At 36.9% G+C, this 14,800-nt stretch overlaps 1 protein-coding gene across 6 annotated transcripts in view; it reads right to left on the bottom strand.

Annotated features, from left to right (window-relative positions):
- Positions 1 to 14,800, bottom strand: part of AFG1L (AFG1 like ATPase) — a 189,356-nt gene that overhangs the window by 25,832 nt on the left and 148,724 nt on the right. The window contains exon 12 of one of the 6 annotated variants that reach the window (XR_006263997.1): positions 1,409 to 1,822. The exons of the other annotated variants lie outside the window; for them this stretch is intronic. The gene's annotated coding sequence lies outside the window, so the exon portion shown is untranslated. The remainder of the gene's footprint in view (positions 1 to 1,408; positions 1,823 to 14,800) is intronic. 6 annotated transcript variants of the gene reach the window in all.

Below are 14,800 nucleotides of genomic sequence, written 5' to 3'. Positions count from 1 at the left end.
TAAAATGTCAGCAAGAGCTTCGGATAATAAACAGCACGTGCTTGTGCTCTGTCGCTCATTCATGTACGACTCTCTTTAGACCCCATGGACTATAGCCCACCAGGCTCCTCTGTCCATGGGGCTTCCCAGGCAAGAATACTGAAGTGGATAGCCATTTCCTTCTCCAGGGGATCTTCCCAACCCAGGGATCGGACCCAGGTCTGGATTCAGATGGTAAACCGTCTGAGCCACCAGGGAAGCCGTAAAGAATAAACAGCAGTGCCCCTTAGTTTTGTTAGTTAACAAGTATGCACTGAACCCCCATCATTTCAGTTCAGTCGCTGAGTCATGTCCGATTCTTTGCGACCCCATGAATCGCAGCACGCCAGGCCTCCCTGTCCATCACCAACTCCTGGAGTTTACTCAAACCCACGTCCATCGAATCGGTGATGCCATCCAGCCACCTCATCCTCTATCGTCCCCTTCTCCTCCTGCCCCCAATCCCTCCCAGCATCAGGGTCTTTTCCAATGAGTCAACTCTTCACATGAGGCGGCCAAAGTATTGGAGTTTCAGCTTCAGCATCAGTCCCTCCAATGAACACCCAGGACTGATCCCCTTTAGGATGGACTGGTTGGATCTCCTTGCAGTCCACATCACTTACATAGTACTAAACGTAGAGAGCGGTATTCTTAGAGAAGGTGGGTTTTTCAATGGAAAAGAAAATTGTCCGGTGTAGGAAAGTAGAAATCTATTTCATAAATGTGAAATTACATGGAATTTGGTGAAGGAAGAAGCAGCTTGACAAAAGCAAACCATCACTGGCCTTAATAAAGCAGTGAAGAAGATTAGAAAATGTATTGTAGAGGCCGCAGCAGTCCAGAATGAAGTGAATATTTAAAAATTTGGATTTGCATTAGGACATGACAGAGAAATGTAGAAAGTTCAGGGAAGAAACTGATAATACCAAAAGGTATGCAAGATAATTTTTATATCTTCATGTAAATGTGTATAATAATTTGCTGTTTACAGAGTTTCTACATACATTAAAGCTGAAAGCTGTAAAATTAGATTAAGATGAGGTACTAGTTATAGTCTATTAAGACCTTCTACAAAGCAATATCCAAATCCCAAGATGCTACCATCTAGTAAGTTACTTCCACGTTTAAAAATTCTTTAAAAGGGTGGGAAATACTATTGTTCCTACTGAGCCTTTGATTCATCTATGCTAGTACCTTTCTCTGTTTCCTTCAACTGACTCTTGATCATGTGTTTTCCAAACCCACCCCTACATCTCTTCCATTTTCTATGTCAGTTCAGGTGATTTCATTGACCCCTTGAGGCTCCAAATTAAAACACCCCTATAAATATCTTCCAGGTGTATAACTTCCATACTAGACTTCCAATCATTTGTAACAGCCCTTCTCTTACCTCTGGGATTTCTGTTAAGGGTCCTGCTGTTCCTCTGGTCATCCAAACTGAAAATGTCAGAGCTCTCAGTGACTCACCTTGGACCTGAGATCTTTCTGTATCCAATCCCACAGATCTCTCTCATATTCATCTGTTCTTTCAATCTATTGTGAAAATTTGGTTTATGTCTCTGGGTGATGGGGCAACTAGGAGCTGAAATCCAGTCCACGCTCTGCTTGCTAAGCCATGCACCTTGATGAGGGGAAGCATCCATCAAGAGGAAAGGGCACACCTTTTTCCACATAATGGCATGACTGTTCACTTGGTCCATGTCCATCCTCAAGGGCAGCTTTATCTAATGCATACAAGGCTCCACATGTGGTAGCAGCAGAGCCAATCCTGTGTGTCTTTGCCAGATTATCCCACACAGATCTGCTAAAAAAAATAAGGACTGGTTTGCTTTATGCTGAAGAAGGTTCTCATCCAAACTCGACTAGCTGATAACGCAAGCCCCTTTACACTGACTTCAACCCTTCTATCCTGCCTGAGTGCACATCACTCTCCCACACATAAGTTCCAGCCAAGACTCTTAAATTCTCTAGATAGAGAATTCTGAATCATCAGTTTTTTCCTTTCAGCACTTTAAAGATGTTGTACAGTTTTCAGGTTTCCATCGCTTTCAATGAGAAGTTGGTCCTTAATTAAATCCTTGTTCCTCTAGCTGCTTTGAAATTTTCTTTATCTTTGGTTTTCAACAGTTTGACCATGATGTGCCTAGGAGTGATTTTCTTTGTATCTGCTATCTCAAAGTTTTTTGAGCTTCAAGAATCTGTAAAATTACATCTTTTACTAAATTTCAGCCATTGTTCAAAAAAAATTTTCTGCCCTACTCTCTCTCCTTTTTCCTTCTGGGATTCCAATGACATATGAGTCAAAACCTTTTGATATAGTTGAAGTCATGAGGCTTTGTTTTAAAAAATCTTTCTGTTTCAGATGGCATAATTTCTCTTCATCTCCAGACCTCCCTCATGGTCCAGTGGTCAAGAATCCACCTGCCAATGCAGAGGACACGAGTTCAGTCCCTGGTCCCTGAAGATTTTATATGCTGAGGGGTAAACAAGCCCACGTGCCTGAAGCTCACTCCCTAAAACCTGTGTGGAGCCTGTGCTCTACAAGAGACGCCACCTCAATGGAAGCCCGTGCACTGCAGCTAGAGAGAAGCCCCTGCTCCCCGCAACTACAGAAAGCCCAAGCACAGCAGCAAAGACCCAGCACAGCCAAAAATAATAAATAATTTTTAAAACTTCCATTGATCTATCTTTAAGTGTACAATCTAGTGTTAAGTACATACGGTGAACTTAAAATTTTTTTAGTCTAGAATTTCTAATTTCCAGAAGTCTTAGAACTTTCATTTAGTTCTTTTTTTATAGTTTCAATTTCTCTGTTATGATTTCCTTTTTGTTCATTCAATACCAGTATATATCTCTTTCATATTGCTGAGTATAAATATAAAAGCTACTTCAAAATCTTTGCCTATAATCCTAACATCTGTGTCATTTCAGGTTCAGTTTCTGTTGATTACCTTTTTCTCTTTTAAAATGGGTCAGATTTACCTATGTCTAGACACATCTAGTAATTTTTTTATTATATTCTGGATATTGTGGATGATATGTTGCAGAGACTTGAGATTCTTTTATATTCCACCAAAGTATATTGGTTTTGTTGTTGTTGCTATCTGAGCAAATAATTAATCTGGCTAGTCTCAAACTCCAAACTCTGTCTCCTCTGTGATGTGCAGTGACTAAAAATCTCTGTTCAATTTTTTTTTTTAGCCTTAGTTGCACATATATAGTTTAACCCAAGACCTAGGCAGAGTTTATATGAAGAATGTTGGACTCTTTCTCTCATTTCCATAACTTCTCCTCTTATTCTCCAGCTGCTATGGTCACTCTCCCCTGATTCCTCAAGTTAGGAATACTGTAGATTTCCATCTATTTTTAGATAGCCCATAAAAAGTCAACTGTGATCTGCTCTCAGGCAAAAAAAAACCAAACTATAAAAATAAGAATTCATCAGAGTCAATATTTTCTCCATGTGTGGATAGTGCTCCACCTTCTCCCTGCTTTTGGTGCTCAATAATGCCTTCCAGATAATTATTTTTTAGATTTTGTCCAGAGTGACAATTGTGATCTATAGGTGGGTTGGTCAGACAGGAGATACTCTGTTATTAGTGGAAGGAGGACCCTCTGGGGTCTTCAAATCTCTAAATATACTCTGAAATTTTCTACCTCTGTGTTTTTCATAGGAGCATAAAACCTCAGAGGAGGAAAAGATCACAAAAGTTGCCCTCATGATCCCTCATCCCTAGGAACAACCGGACAGCCACCCCTCAGGCCCTCCCTGTCCTCTCCTGCACCAGCAGCGTCTCCAACCCTGCAGCCTTCGTGCTCAGTCCCACTCTGACCACCTACAGGAGTCTGGTCGTACAGGCCCTATGGTACCAATTATTATCTGCCTCACACTTTATATTCTCCTCATATTTTCTCCTCTAAACTAAGTGGTGACCGACTCTTATTCACCTACCTACCGCACCTAGAACTATGTCAGCTTTCCATTCAGTACAGTAGGTTTCACTTTTCACATTTTCAGTCAACTGTGGTGAACCCTGGTCTGAAAACATTAAATGGAAAATTCCATAAATAAACAATTCATAAGTCTTTAAACTGCACATTGTTCTGTGTAGTGTGATGAAATCTTGCACCATCCAGTTCAGAATGTGAATCTCACCTTGGTCAGGGGTATCCCGCCCAGTAGTCACTTAGTAGCCATCTCAAGTATCAGATCAACTCTCTGGATATCCCAGTGCTTATGCTGAAGTAACCCTTATTTTACTTAATAATGGCCCCAAAGTCCAAAAGTAGTGATGTTGGTAATTCAGATATACTAAAGAGAAACCATAAGGTGCTTCCTTTAAGTGAAAACGTAAAAGTTCCCGACTGAATAAGGAATGAAAAAAAATTTTATGCTGAGGTTGCTAAAATCTACGGTAAGAATGAATCATCTCCTTGGGAAACTGTGAAGGAAAAAGAATTTCATGCTAACTTTGCTGCTGCATCTTAAACTATAAAAGTTACAGCCATAGTGCATGACAAGTACCTAGTTAAGATGGAAAAGGCATTATATTTCTATAGTAAGATACTTTGAGAGAGAGACCATATTCTTAAAACTTTTATCATAGTTGTTGTTGTTTAGTCACTAAGTTGTGTCTGACTCTTTTGCAACCTGGTGGATAATTAACCTATTTTATTATTAGTTACTGTTGTTATTGTCTTACTATGCCTAATTTATATAAATTAAATTTTACCATAGATATGTATGTGTAGGAAAAACAATTGTATATATAGTATTCACGGTTTCAGGCACCCACCCACTCTTAATTGCAAGTATCCAATACGTTTCAGGATTGGAACATATCCCCCACAGATATAGGGGGACTACTGTATTCAGTGAATATCTATTGAATGACTTGGGGAAAGGGCTATAAATATTAATATAAAATGGGTAGGACTCTCTCTGCTACCCTGCTTTAAAGATTACTCCAATAACTAGCATGTTGGCTTATTTATTTAGCAAGTTTCCTTCCTGAAAGGATAACATTCTCAAGAGGAGATACTATTTGCCTATCCACTAGAACATGCTGGTGAAAGTTATAACCTTTTCTAGAGTTTACTGCCCCATTAGTTTTCCTAAAACATTGTTTTATGTACCATATTCTGCTCAAAACCTCTGCAGATGACTCTCTGTGAATCACAGTAAGAAGTCTATGCTCCTCTGCCTGATTTTATGGCCAATCTGTCTGGGATTTTCATTCTTACTTCCCTTTTCTCTCCAACATGGCACTCTGCTCTCATTAGGCAAGTATCTTCTCTTCCTCCTGTAACATTGTTGCTTGCCTTCAGATCATTTTCAGTCTGCTCATCCGAATTCTACTTGTCTTTCACGGTCAAGATCACTTTTCTCCTTAAATCTCATGTTTCCTCAGAGCCTTCCTAATTCTTATCATCCTGACCTCCTGATGTACTCATAATATGTATTTAAAGAGCACAGTTCTTTAAAATAGACTGTTATAGCTGAAAAGAGTGAAAGAAATTAGCTGATCACATCATGCATTTTACAGATGAGGTACAGTACTTGCACCCAGAAAGATTAAGTGACCTAAGGCCACTCAGCTACATAGTATCTGAGTAACAACTGGGATTCATATTTCTTGATTCAGCTAGGCCTCTTTCCACTCTGCTGCATTGTTTGGTATTTGATTCATGTTATTTCCCTTATTAAATTGTAAACTCTATGAAAGAAACTCCTTCCACTCCTTTTATATTCCTCATAACACAGTGGCATATTGATATGGAGGCCACTTAAAAAATAGTTGCTGACCACTGAATCATTGTAGGAAACTTGGGAGGGAAACCTTATAAAACATATGCTTTTTGATTAATAATAGAGTTAAGTAGTACTTGATCCTTGACAACAAATAGTGTTGTTCTGGTTCTGTAAGAATGAAGTCACTAGCCACGGCAGTTGCTGACTTGAACATGCTCTGAAAGGAGTCCAGGGTGGAGATCAGGAAGGAAGCACTCTGTGCTCTGGGAAAACTGGCAGAACAGGCCTTCAGATAGATATTTTTGGGAAAATATTTTATGAACCGAATTTCTTGCATCTTCTCATACTTAGAAAAGCATGAAAATCATTAACAGAGGCATCTGCTCCTCGAGACTAACAGCAACCTTGGTGTATGCTTAATTGCACATATCCTCTTAGCCAAAATCACATATGTATTGACCTAGCCCTTACCTCTTCGGAGCAGTCCCTCAGAGCTATCTGAGAGGCTGTCTCCAGGCTATAGTCCTCAGGAACTCCCCAAATAAAACTGAACTCACAGCTCTCACATTGGGCTCTTTTTCTACTTGATACCCTAAAATATGTGGAAATCTCGTGATTTCATAATACTATCCCTCACTTCTAGTTTTTTCTCAAAATTTTATCTTCACAAGTTATTTTAAGAAACAAAACAGTATATTCTAATAATTCTCCTACTTCTTTCTATAAAATATTTACATCTCAAAGTAATAATATGTCTAGTGAGATGTACCTTACTGAATATTTTAATTAGCAATGTAGGAAGTAATTACTAATTTTGAGTTAACTGAGCCAATCTAGGTGAAGGTACTATGAAATATATCAAACCACGTACTTTACAATGAGAAACAGAAAAACTTTAAAATTACAAATCAAAGGAACACTTGGTTAAACAATTTTTTGTTAAAAAAAAATAATCAAGCCAATTGGAGGTTGGCATTAGGAAAACCACCAGTGTTAGAGCTCTTTTAAAAAATCAAACAAGTACTTTTAAAGTGTTTTATAGTCATGTTAATTGATTGGCCTAGATTTTCCCAACCCTTTACCCATCATTTCATTACACAGGTCTTCTGTTTAGGGAACTATTCCCAACTATTACTTATGGCTATGATACATGCATTATTAAAAGCCAAGTGAGCCCATGTACTTTAAATTCTCGTTTTACAAAGTTAATAACCTCTTTAAATTTTTAATTCACACTTCTTAAGCATTGTCTGAACAGTAGACACACTCCTTCCAAAGACCAAAGCAAGTATTAAGTACTAGTTTGCCAGGCTTTCCTAGAGTAGAAGTGATTTTGAGAGGAATATGAGGAGTTGCATCTACTACTAGATCTGAGTCTCAAAATAATTTTATTTCTAAGGAAAACAAAGGACATGTTGAAGGTATACAGTTCTTAGCACACTTCCTCTTCCCTTGAGACCCCCTGGGAATCCTGAAGCAACTTCTCTCCAGTTACAGAGACTGAATACATTTTAAATTATTTAAGTTAGCAACATGACATAAATATAATTCAAGAAAATAAAAGCAAATTTTCTCCCTAAGAGAGGTTTCAAGCAGCTGTGTCTGAGAAGTCCATGGCCTGAAGAGCTTAAATTTTTTGTTGTTATATTTGCTGCATCAGCTAAGGAGATGTTCTTACTCCAGTCTAGGAACAGAAGCTGAGCAAGACTACTTAGTCTCACAATGTGTCTGTGTGAAAACTTCCCATGTGAAGAAACTAGGAAAAGGTGCTCTCTCCACCCAGTTTTTCTCCAGTCCTTCAGATTATTTTTACCTCCATTTATATCATGAAAATGATCACAATTATTCTAAGTGGCCATAGTTTTCTAATTTCTAATCTAGCCCCTTTTAAATGGGCATTTTCTTAAAGCCTTTTTTCCTTTAAAATAGTAAACACATACACACACAACATAACTTTTAACCCAATATATAGTTATTCCCCTGGAAAAGACCAATTATCATCAACAATTAGTAAAAACTGATCTTTCAGTCTAACTTCCAACCTTATAGCAAATTCTTATTCTTTCATTTTTAAAATTTCAGGATAATTATGTAGATTCAGGTTAAAAGTTACTAGTATATACCTTAACTTTTTAAATCAAATTATGGTATGGGTCAATTATGATGTTTTATTCCAAAAACTTTCCTCATAATCCGGAGGGCCAATATGAAACAGTTGGGTCCAGGTATGTATGTTGAAACTTACCATCTTACTGCATATGTCCTAAATTCCTTCTCACACATTTAATTGCACCCCTCAAACTGGCACAGCAAGGCAAGCAAGGGTTTGTAGGGAGAATTCAGGATTAGATAAATGGTTAGATAAGATGGTTTTCAAGGTGACTTTCAACACCAAGACTATGACTTTTTACCTAAAAGGTCAACTGGGAATGAGGTCAGAGAAACATAAAGGACAGAAAGACCTAAGACTCATTTTTGACACTGGATTTACCTTCCTCCCTACAATAATTTGACCCATTCTCTACTCAGCTCTTTGGAATCTCACTTCTGCCCTCCCTGTTCCCTATGCTTTTAGCCAGGGTGGTAGTCTGCCTTATTCGGACAGAGGTCAGAATATCTGGGGAACAGACACACATGGATCAGCCATGTTACCAGAATGGTTTTGCTGCCAGGAAGGTAAACAGCCAAGGAGATTCTTGGGCTGCCTCAGCTCTGGTGATTAATGCCCTTATTCCCTGATGCTAATCACCACCACTGGCATCCAAACACCATCAGCCTTGACTCTTGGCCAAACAGTGGAGATAAAAGCTATTCATCCTTTAGTATTTAGACAGTGTACCAGGTACACAAACCAGAAGTAGTCCCTATTCAGTGGTTTCATTTGGAATACAGCAAATGAAATAGAAACAGAACAAAGAATGAGAAGGGAAACCTCTTTTAGCAACACTTCCCAAGAGATTCTGTTTGATACAGTTTGATAAGTCTAACAGTATACAAATTAATATGATATAATCAAGACTAATAGACAGCTGAAAAGCAAAACACATATCTGATGGATCTCCATTCCTTGAATACCAAAGAAGAAAGCTAATGAACAAAAAGTTCACAGTGAACAATGTATACACCCATGCATATGCATCAACTGATATATTTTTCTGCTCAGACTTTTTGCAAACACACCTGGCCACCTGTCATTATTTTTAAGACACAAATAACAAACTACTCTTGCAAACAGTTACTTGTGAGCACAGTTATCAGTTGAGGAAACAATTTTCTGCAGGTGTAAAAATTACGTTTCTCAATAAGGAAAATTTAGGTATAGTCAGTTCACTCATTAAGCCTTTAGAATTCAGTTTTGGTTTCCTTTCTTTGAATAGAGGGTACTTTCATTTTAGGTTCACAGAAATTTAACTCTAAAGAAAGTAGTTCCCAAACTTTTTGGTTTCAGGACTCCCTAACACTCTTTATTGAAGAACCCATAAGCTTTTGCTTATGTGGGTTATTTCTCCCAATATTTACTGTATTAGAAATGAAAACTGAGAAAACTCTAGAATATTTATTAATTTATTTAAAATAGCAATGATAGAAAAAAATAGCAATGACAGAACTTATATTCAACCTACAAAAATAACAGAAATAACACTTTTGTGAAAATAATTATATTTTCTAAAATGAAAATAATTTTGTAAGAGGAATAGCATTGTTTTATACTTTTTGCACATTTTTTTAATGCCTGGCATGATAGAAGATAGTGGAATTCTCATACCTGCTTCTATAGTCAAACTACTGTGACATGTTGCTTTGGTTGAACCAACCTTAGGTTGGTTGAAGAAAATCTAGCCTCACACAAATATGTAGTAGAAAAGGGAAAAGTATTTTAATAGCTTTATTAGATAAATGTGGATTTTCTTCTTTGCTGCTATAAGAAAACTCAATAAGAACTTCCTTCCAAAGAGCTCACTGTGGAAAAAGGAAGAAAAAGGTAACTTTATTGTGGAAAAGCCCAACAAACACTACATCAGACAAGTGTGATCAAGGTTAATATCAACAGTGGTAAGTCATGTTAATAATATGTACCTTTGATATGATCTGATGAAAATAACACTTGACCTCTGTGGTCTTCCTCCTGAAGTCCACATTTCCAGTCAAGATAGGAGAAAACACCAGACAAATCTCAATTGACGGACATTCTACAAAATAACTGACCTCAAAATTGTCAAGGCCATCAAAAACAAGGAAAATCTGAAAAACTGTTACAACCAAGAGGAATCTAAGGAGGCATGATGACTAAAGGTAATGTGGTGCCCTGGATGGGATCCTAGAACAGAAAATGAATACTGGGTAAAAACTAAGGAAATCTGAATAATATATGGACTTTAGTTAACAGTATAATATAGGACTTCCCTGGTGGTCCAATGGTTAAGAACTGGCCTTCCAATGCAGGAGATGCAGGGGTGATTCCCAGTCAGGAAACTAAGATCCCACATGCCACAGGACAACTAAGCCCAAGCCACATAACTACCGAGACTGTGTACCGTGCAACTGAGACTCGATGCAGCTAAATAATAAATGAATAAATAGATAAAATAATAATAATATCAATATTGGCTCATTAATGACAACAAATATACCATAGAAATGTATGATGTTAATAACAGGGGAAGATGGATTTGGGAGTATATGGAAACTCTCTGGACTACCTTCTCAATTTTTCTGTAAGTTTAAAACTGTTCTAAAAAACAAGTCTATTTTAAATTTTTTTTAAATTTGACAAGAAGTAATTTTTAAAATGATAGTTGTAGTGTAGAATATGAAACAATATTAGCACAGTTTTAAAATTCTGTTATATTAAAATCCATTAATCTTTCTTCCATTTTAAATGGACCTTCATCATACATGATTCTGTAAGAGTGTACATTGGTTACTAGAAAATATTCATTCAAAGAGTTATGGATATCTTCTTTAATTATACAATACCAGAACTTTGTTAATATCACCATAAATCTTATCAGGAAAAAAAAATACTTAAGAACTGAGAAGAGATACCAAACTCATGGTGGCAGCAACAAGTTCTCCAAAATTCTACTTTTCACTTGTTTGCTCAAATTTTATCATTGGCAACAAATACTGGTAATTGCTTTCTTCAAGTGAAAGAAGTGAACTTTTTACTTTATTCATTTTCAAGAAAATGTCTGTTAAACACTGTGAGAAAATGTCTGCCAAACCTGAATAACCATAGTCTGTCACTTATCCTTCCAAGTGAAAATGGTGTTCCATGAAAAAAGTAGGTAGTTTAGCTAACAAATCAAACAACTGCACAAATGCTTTTACTAAAGACAACCCTCATATTTGGAATACAGCAGAAGAACTTTATATATTCTTCCTTCATGACAATGAATATTAAAAAGACATGTTCTCAACAGTTGAGATTTAACAATATTAATCATTTTTACTGCTTCTTCAAGGACGTTTTAGAGTGGAACTGTAAGTACATGGGCAATGAAGAATATAACATTGATTGGTGCCATTGCCTTGATTCATGCTAAAGCACCGGCAGTTTTATCCACCATTGCTTTTGCACTATTACTGCAAATGTCACCACAATGGAAAAGGCAAATAGTATCCTAGTATTATAGAGAGTTTTGACCTCCAGAACCTCTTAAAGTGTCTCCAGCCCGTAGACTTCTAAGAACCACACTTCAAAAGCCACTGACTTAACTAATGATATTTCTAACTTCTCCATTACCCTGTGATTAAGCCAAGTAACTATGTCAAGGAAAGGAAAGAAAATCCTAAAGTTCATGTCATGTCTGAAGAAATGAGTTTGCTCCACTTTCCTTTACCACAGCTCTAATGTGGAGGGAGTGACAGGGAACAAAGATGATTCAAACATATTCTCTTTTCCCTTCCCACAGTTCTCCAAGGCAAGGCTTCCCAACTTTTTTCATATCATGATTGGGAGGAAAAAAATGATATTTTTTACTAAGGAGTAAAGGAATGAGGCTGCCTAAGGCTTGAGGTCCCTATCCTGAAGGCACAGGCCCGAGGTTGCCTTCAGGAGGATGGAGAGATCAGTAGCTGGGCCCATTCCCAGGGGACATGCCAAGGTATGTGAGTTGGACAGTTCCACACCAAGGTTCTAACAGAGAGGCGTGTCTCTCAGACTGGAGGCTATCTGCTCCCCAGCCAGTTTCATGCTTTAGATAAGGCTTAAGTTTTAGCTCAGATGTGGCAATTCACAAAGTACCTGATTGTACTTCATGGTAGAACTGGAATTATATTAAAGATTTGATGTAGAATTTTTCCAGAACAGTATTTCAGATATACTGTAGAGATTAAGAGCACAGAATCTGACTCCTAGACTACCAAGGAGTTCAAGTCTTGGGCTCTGCTACTGACTAGCTATGTGACCTTGGGAAAGTAACTTAATATCTTGGTGCCCCAAATTCTCCACCTATAAATTGGGATAATAGTACCTACCTATTGTAAGTATTAAATTAATTAATACATATAAAGTACTTAGAATGATGCCTGTACATGGTAATGTTTGCTACTATTACTATGAAGGTACTAAAGTGTCTGCTAATTGAGACTGTTTCTCTGGGCAGGATAGTGTTGATTTGCAGAGAATGGGAATCCCACAGGTACCAAAAGACCAGATGTTAACTTGCAGAATTCCCAATCTGAGAAACTGTGCTTGGAGCTGGGAGGGGTACAGGAGTCCTCTTCCTGCAAAGTATTCAATATCTGAACTGACGTAGTTTTAAGGGTTGCAAAGAAATACAAAATCATCATACCAAGAAAATACTAACAAACAAACAAACTTTAAAGTGTACCCCTTCATGAAATAACAAAGATCAGCATGGAAATAAAATAGAGCCTACAAAGACAATAGAAAAGATGGATAAAACTGGGAACTGGTTCTTTCAAAACATAAAATTCACAAACCTGCAGCTAGATTCACCAAGAGAAAAAGAGAGGACTTAAATAAATAAAATCAGAAATTAAAGAGGAGACATTACAATTGATACCACAGAAATACAAGGGATCAAAGAGACTATTATGTGTACACAGCAGTATTGTTTACAATAACCAAAACATGGAGACAACCTAAATGTCTGGCTGATGAATGGATAAAGAAGATGTGGTCCCTATAGACAATGAAATACTACTCAACCATAAAAAACAGGAAAATAATGCCATGTGCAGCAATATGGATACAACCAGAGATTATCACACTAAGTGAAGTAAGTCAGAAAGAGAAAGACAAATACCATATGATATTATTTATATGTGGAATCTAAAATATGGCACAAATAAACATATCCACAAAACAGAAACAGACTCACAGACACAAAGAACAGACTTGTGGTTTCCAAGAGGGAGGGGGGGAGGGACGGGGAGGACTGAGAGTGTGGGATTAGCAGACGTAAACCACCATAGATAAGGTGGATAAATAACAAGGTCCTACTATATAGCATAGGGAACTACATTCAATATCCTGTGATAAAACACAATGGAAAAGAATATTTTTTTAAAAGGAATATCTACATGTGTTTGAGTCACTTTACTGTATAGCAGAGATTGGCACAACATTGTAAACCAATTATCCTTCAATTTAAAAATTAAATTAAAAAGAGACTCTTATGAACAATTATACACCAACAAGTTTGACAACCTAGAAGAAATGGATAAATTTCTAGAAGCACACAATGTACCAAGACTCAATCATGAAAAAAATATAGCAAATTTAGCAGTGAAATTGAATCAAAAATCAAAAACCTCCCAAAATCAAAAACCAGACAGTTTCACTGGTGAATTCTATGAAGCATTCAAAGAAGAATTAATACCAATACTTCCCAAGCTTTTCTAAACAATACAAGAGGTAACACTTCAAAATTCATTTAACAAGGCTGGCATTATCCTGATACCAAAACCAGACAAGGATGTCATAAGAAAAGAAAATTACAGGCCAATACCCCTGATGGCTTCCCAGGTGACTGGGTGGTGAAGAATCTGCCTGCAATGCAGGAGACACAGGTTCGATCCCTGGGTTGGGAAGATCCCCTAGAGGAGGAAATGCCAACCCATTCCAGTATTCTTGCCAGGATAATCACACAGACAGAGAGACTTGGTGGGCTACAGTCCATGTGGTCACAAAAAATCAGACACAACTGAGCATGCATATCCCTGATGAACATAGATGCAAAAATCTTGAACAAAATACTAGCAAACCAAGTTCAACAATACATTAAAAGGATCACACAATATTAAAATGGGATTGGGATTTATTCCAGTTATGCAAGGATGGTTCAACATGTGCAAAGTAGTCAATTTGGACACACTAAATTAACAAAATGAAGGATATAAATTATTTAATGATTTCAAGAGATTCAGTAAAAGCATTTGAACAAAATTCAACATTCATTTATGATAAAAATTTTCAACAAAGTGGATACAGAGGTAATGTGTCTCATTATAGTAAAGGTCATATATACTAAGCCCATAGCTAACATCAGACTCGATGGCAAAAAGTTAAAAGTTTTTCCTCTTAGATCAAGAACAAGACAAAGATGCCCACTCTCAGAACTTTCATTCAACATAGTACTGCAAGTTCTAGCCAGAGCAATTAAGCAAGAAAAAGAAGTAAAAGGCATCCAAATTGAAAGGGAAGAAATAAAACTGTCACTGTTTGCAGATGACATGCCATATATAGAACACTCTAAAGACTCCACCAAAAAACTGTTAGAACTAATAAAAAGAATTCAGCAAAGTCATGGGATACAAAATCATATACAAAAATGTGTTATGTTTCTATGTATTAATAACAAACTATCAGAAATTAAGAAAACAATCTGATTTACAATTGCATCAAAAAGAATAAAATACTTGAGAATAAATTTAGCTAAAAAGAGGAAAGACCTATTTGCTGAAAACTATAAGAGATTAATGAAAGAAATTAAAGAAGATATAAATAAATGAAAGGGTAGTCCATGCTTATGGATCAGAAGAATTAATATTGTTAAAATG

This window comes from Cervus canadensis, chromosome 20, assembly GCF_019320065.1.
Source record: "Cervus canadensis isolate Bull #8, Minnesota chromosome 20, ASM1932006v1, whole genome shotgun sequence".
NCBI lineage: Eukaryota > Metazoa > Chordata > Mammalia > Artiodactyla > Cervidae > Cervus > Cervus canadensis.
This window is presented reverse-complemented; position numbering and strand designations above follow the sequence as displayed.